Below are 6,628 nucleotides of genomic sequence, written 5' to 3' on the forward strand. Positions count from 1 at the left end.
ACGACCATACAAGTGTATGTTGAAGCACAATCAAAGCTAAATCCTGAATACGAATAAGCTTTCAAGACTATATTATAAAGAGTCGACTCTTATAGTGGGATTATCCTTTGTAGATGCCTCCGGCGGAATCAAAATAATATTTCTATGTCATGCATTACTTGCAAATGTAGAATCAAGAGGCATGATACTGTTAGCAATAATAACAAATGCTGTACCAGCAACGATTTTATTATGAGGTCACTCACTTTAGATTTGATATACCTCTTCATACAACTGAAATAACCATCACAAATATATCAAAACAGAGCAACAATGCTAAATTTATAAGGAAAGCAAAATTGATAATATGGGATGAAGCGCTTATGGCTAAGTGTTAAATGATCGAAACAATTGTCCCTGGAGATATATTGAATACCAATGAACCATTTGGTGAAAAACTAATGGCTTGGAAGGTGATTTCTGTCAAGTACTATCAATAATTACAAAATCGACGAAAGCAGAGACTGTAAAAACTAGCTTGCCAAAATTATACTTATGGCCTCAAATGAAAAAGATTCAACTGACAAGAAATATAAAGTAAGAGCAGATCCAATATTCAGTAACTTCTTGGTTCATGTCAGAAACGAAGAAGAACATCTAATAAAAGATGATTTGGTTATTCCAGAATACTTGGTTATCAATCCCAATTGTAATAGTAGTGCATTTAATAGAGAAAATATTTCTATCAATAGATTAAAACGCAATTTGTACAAATTGTATGATAAAAATTTAAAAGTTATCTTAGCTAGCAGAAATAAATATGTTGATCAACGAAATAAAAGGTTGATTGCGAAATGTTATGGTAAAAATAAGATATTTTACAGTTTTTGACTCAGCAGAATATGATACCAACAATTACTACCAAGAAGAATACTTAAATACTTTAACATCAAATGGCGTTCTACCACAGAGGTTTGTTGTCAAGTTTTTTTTTTATTTATGTATGCCAGTGTCACCATATATGTATTAGACTAAGTTAAAATTGATCTTTCATTGCATATAGATTGATTTTGAAAAAAACTATGCCCGTCATGCTACTGAAAAACTTAGATCCGCTGAATAGTTTATGTAATAGCACATAGATGGTATATAGAAGTTTTGACAATAACACCCTACATGCAAAACTTATGATACTGGTCAATGTGCTTCTAAGTATATTTTTATCCCTCAATTCAACTTTCGTCTTCCGAAACTAAAGAATATCCTTTTAAATTTGTGTGAGAATAATTTTCGGTATGTTTATGTTTTGCAATTATAATAAATAAAGCACAAGCACAAACATCCTAATTATTGGACTATATTTATCGCAATATGTTTTCTTGCACGAACAACTATATGTTGCACTTTTAAGAGCAATTCAATATCGACAACAAGAGCTCTGGTTATGGCAGACAGAGAAACCAAAGCATTAGAAGGAAACATACACACACAAAATCATTTACAAAGAAATGTTCGGTAAGATAACATCAAATTAAATACTTTTAAACTATAATACGTAATTATCTAACTAACACGACTAAATTGATCATTTGTGTAACTTCTGATGATGTCCTTTTATTTTGAATTCACGTATTATGCTAATGAATTCACGTATTTGGACAATGACAGACTTCCCCATCCCTGGCATAAAAAGCCGCGTGATATGTCATGGGCTGCTTTCCATCATCGACCCATGACTCCTTGGACGCGCCCCGTGACGTCCCGGCAAGCCTCCCAACACCTAGCGCCACTGTCGGCCCCGTAGTCTCGGCAGCGCCAAGTGACAAGCGCGCATGCGCCTCTGTCGCCCCACCGATAATCAGTGTCAGCGCCCAGCAGCTGGCAAATGCCATCAGTGCCGCGCGCACAAACCATCATGTTGCCAACAGCGCCGCCTGCACAGACAGTGCCCTGCGCGCAGACCCAATGCCAAGCACCAGCGCCCAGCCGCTGGCAGATCCAAATAGTGCCGCGCGCGCAAACCCTGATGCTCAAGACAAAGTTGCTGCCATCGGACTTGCTTCCATAGAAGACTAAGTCCTTTTCATTGTAATTATAGAGTAGTTTTACTTCATTCATTTTCAGTGTGCTTCTACAGCTTTCTTAGGTCAACTCATGTAACTTTGGTTTATTTTTTTTAAGCATTATTAAGGGGGACCAAAGCATTCAAACATTCAAGCATTCAAACAATTCTCTGTACTGGTGTCCCCCCCTCCCCCCCGGACACCGCACAACATCTTGTAATAGCTTTCATCATCAATTGCTCATTTTTCGCTGCTCAATTGCTCATGACATTGGTTTTCCCGTACGACACTGACAATCTAGTCTAGCATACGGAGGGGACCTCAGTTGGCGCATAGCAACCGCACTGACATCGGTTGCTTAGCCTTACGTCGCCCTTCCAAGGAACTTCAGGAAGGCGCCGCGTAACAGTTGGTATCAGAGCCTAGGCTCGACATCGGACGGGGGAACTCATTGCCATCATCATCACCATTTCTGACCATGGTGAATTATGGGGATCGCATCGCGACCCTTCAAGAGACGGTTGACAAATTACGGCCCATCGTGGATATGTTGCATGATCTAAAAATCAGCCTAGTGCAAAGGTTGGATGACCTGGACCGCAGAATGCGGCAGGCCGAAATTGACATAGCAAACATCAGTCGCGACTCTGAGGAAGACCGGCAAACGACTGCCGTCGAGGCAACCAAAATTCATGGCAAATTCGAGGACCTCCAACAGGAGCGTGCCGAGGATTTAGCCTATCGGGAACTAGAGGCAGACAAACTGACCGTCATGCAGCAAACCATAGACAACTTGACAGGCCAGCTCAATGTTGTCAATGGTGCCCTTCAAAGCCTGCTCAAAGGAGGCGAAAACCAAATCAGGGGTGCCATGAACATCGCCCCCATGCCACAAAAGTTGAAAATTCCGGAGCCCAAGCCATACAACGGAGCCCAGGATGCTAAAGAAGTGGAAAACTTCATCTTCGACATCAAACAATACTTCGATGCCGTTGGAAAGTTGGAGGAATCCAAGAAGGTAGCAATTGCTGCCATGTAACTTCAAGGCGATGCAAAACTCTAGTGGCGAGTCAAATACGAAGCCATCAGGGCCGGTGAAGATACTCTCCAGACATGGGCAGAACTGAAGGCTGCCATACGCCTGCAGTTCTTCCCCGAAAACGTGGAATACAATGCACGGAGAAAGTTGCGTGAACTCCGCCACACCAGGTCGGTGCGGGACTACGTGCGTGAATTCTCCGCACTCATGCTAAATATACGGGATATGAGGGACAAAGACAAACTGTTTGCATTCATAGAAGGTTTGAAACCTCATGCTCATATGGAACTACAAAGACAACGGGTAGATACCCCGCCCAAGGCCATTCAAGCTGCAGAGTGCCTTGGGGGATTATCAGTTGGAAACTCAGAAGGATAGGCTCTAGCCGCCTGTCCGAGGGGGATACAACGGGAGCCAACCTAGCAACGGTGGCCCCAACAGAAACGGAGGAGATCGAGGTGCATCCAAATCTAAGACTCCTTCCTCAAACAACAACAGTGCTGCATAAGTCAACAACAATCAGGGGAGAAAGCCCCATCAGAATGCCGTCATTGCGGCGGGGAACATAGAAACAATCAATGCCCCAATACACAAATCAATGCTCAACAAACTGTTGACGACGATGAGTCAGATCAGGATGGCTCAGTCGGTGCAGAACAAGTAGGGGCCTTCAAGCATTTGTTGGCTCCATTCATGATACCTTGGCGGGAACCAGTGCTGGTAACCCCATGAAGAACGCATTCCCAATCGACAAGAAAGGGAAAGGAAAGGCGGACGAGAGTCCTCCCACATCACAAAAGAGGACCTTAATATTCGTTGACATGAAAGTAAACGGCAGACCTATTCGGACATTGATAGACACGGGTGCTAGCCACAACTACCTGGCCTCAACTCAGATGCAACGCCTCGATTTAGCAGTGCAAAAATGCAAGGGTCGTGTCAAGGCTATCAACTCTCCATCTCAATCAGTGAGTGGAATAGCCAAAGAAGTGCCAATGAAGCTTGGCCCATTCAGGGGAATATTCGACCTACGCATAGCTATCATCGATGACTTCGAACTGATAGTGGGATTGGAATTACTCATGCAAACAAACATCATCCCGGAACCATATCCCAACATGCTCCTAATGATGGGAGACAAAGGGGCCAAACCCCGCACCATACCGTGCATACCTATAAAGATGGCCGCTGGAAACATCTCGGCCATGCAGTCAAAGAAGGGAACCAACAGACCTGAACCTACGGTTCCGGCTGCCCTCAACATCATCAAACAAACATCACATCATCGGTGTCCAACAGCTCATGGCGCCCCTCATTGTGTGAAGACTTGTCAAGTATTCCAAAAGGACAAGTCGGATCACTCAGCACAAGCGGGACTCTTGGAGCCGCTACCTGTCCCACAGAGACCTTGGGAAAGCATTTCCCTGAATTTCATCACAGGATTACCCAAGGTCGGAAATCATGCAACCATCATGGTGGTAGTAGACCAATATTCCAAGTATACTACCTTCATCGCAGCTCCACAGAACATATCGGCAGAAGATACAGCTCGACTCTTCTTCTCTCATGTTGTCAAACATGGGGTATGCCCAACAACATCATTAGTGACTGCGACCCACGCTTCACTAGCAAATTTTGGACCCAACTCTTCAGTTGCCTCGGATCCAAATTGAGTTACAAGTCAAGCCATCATCATCAGCAAACATATGATCAAACAGACCGGTTCAATGACATGCTGGAGGAATATCTCCGCCAATTTGCAACCGGGTCACAAACACATTGGGTGAAGCTTCTGGATGCTGCTCAGCTGTGTTTCAATTCACAAAAGTGCGCCCATACAAACAAAAGTGCTTTTGAAATTGTTACCGGACAGCAACCGCTACTCCCACATAATGTGAATGCACCAAACATGCCAACATCTCCTCAAGCTGTTAGTTTCTCGACAGAATGGGAGCAAACTTTGAAGATAGTGCAGAGCTATCTTGTTAAAGCCCAAGAGAGGGCAACGAGGTATGCCGAACAAAACCTTCGCTTTGCCCAACATCAAGCAGGGGACAAAGTGATGGTAAGAACCCCGAGGCGGAACTTGTTTGCAAAGAGGACCCAAGATCCTCGCCTATTGCAAAGCTACATTGGGCCTTTTTCCATTGAAAGGCGCATCGGAAAATCCACATACCAGCCGAACACACCAACCTGGTGAAAAATCCAACCAGTCTTCCATGTCAGCCGCCTCAAGCCATTTCAGAAATACATGAATGATCATTCAGAAAACCACCTCACAACACCGAGGGGAACAGACCTCCCAACCATCAAGAGCCTGACCAATCATCATCATCCTGCAGGTAAGGCTCCGAGGACGTCGCCAACTCAGGTGGGGGAGAATGTAATGGGCTGCTTTCCATCATCGACCCATGACCCCTTGGACGCGCCCCGTAGAGTCCCGGCAAGCCTCCCAACGCCTAACGCCACGGTCGGCCCCGTGGTCTCGGCAACGCCAAGTGACAAGCGCGCATGCGCCTCTGTCGCCCCACCGATAATCAGTGTCGCGCGCACAAACCATCATGTTGCCAACAACGCCGTCCGCACAGACAGTGCCCCGCGCGCAGACCCAATGCCAAGCACCAGCGCCCAGCCGCTGGCAGATCCAAATAGTGTCGCGCGCGCCAACAGCAATGCGCGCGCAGACCCTGATGCTCAAGACAAAGTTGCTGCTATCGGACTTGCTTCCATAGAAGACTAAGTCCTTTTCATTGTAATTATAGAGTAGTTTTACTTCATTCATTTTCAGTGTGCTTCTACAGCTTTCTTAGGTCAACTCATGTAACTTTGGTTTATTTTTTTAAGCATTATTAAGGGGGACCAAAGCATTCAAACATTCAAGCATTCTCTGTACTGGTGTCTCTCCCCCGACACCGCATAACATCTTATAATAGCTTTCATCATCATCAATACAATCATCAGCTTTCATCATCAATTGCTCATTTTCCGCTGCTCAATTATTCATGACATTGATTTTCCCGTACGGCACTGACAATCTAGTCTAGCGTACGGAGGGGACCTCAGTTGGCGCATAGCAACCGCACTGACATCGGTTGCTTCGCCTTACGTCGCCCTTCCAAGGAACTTCAGGAAGGTGCCACGTAACAGATATTATGTCCAACTATTCATTTGCTATTTACGAACAAAAGTACTTGCACATATTGAATGATTAGGACCAAAACTTCTAAAACACAACGAAATTCAATTACTTCTGTTTGAATTCCAGAAAAAAACAGCAGGACAACTTTTCTCTTCTGATTTTGATCCATATAATATAAACTTCAGTTGCAAAGTCTGCTGTGCCTCGTCGCCTTCTTTTGCCAAACTCGCTTTGCACCCAAAATGCTCCAAATTATGGGATGCGTTAGCGACGGCCATGTCACCAACAATGGTGATAACACACACACAACACAATAAAAAAAAGTGCAAGAACATATTTCCCGTGTTCTTGAGATCCTGAAGCTACTTACTTCAGAGCTGAGCCCTCAATAAATAATCGAAATTACAG

At 44.4% G+C, this 6,628-nt stretch overlaps 1 protein-coding gene across 1 annotated transcript in view; it reads right to left on the bottom strand.

Annotated features, from left to right (window-relative positions):
• Window positions 1-6,563: 6,563 nt before the first annotated feature.
• Window positions 6,564-6,628, bottom strand: part of LOC104100795 (uncharacterized) — a 5,305-nt gene continuing 5,240 nt past the window's right edge. The window contains exon 8 of the transcript XR_687325.4: window positions 6,564-6,628. This exon is cut by the window's right edge and continues 414 nt beyond it. The gene's annotated coding sequence lies outside the window, so the exon portion shown is untranslated.

This window comes from Nicotiana tomentosiformis, chromosome 4 (assembly GCF_000390325.3).
Source record: "Nicotiana tomentosiformis chromosome 4, ASM39032v3, whole genome shotgun sequence".
NCBI classification, from domain to species: Eukaryota; Viridiplantae; Streptophyta; class Magnoliopsida; order Solanales; family Solanaceae; genus Nicotiana; species Nicotiana tomentosiformis.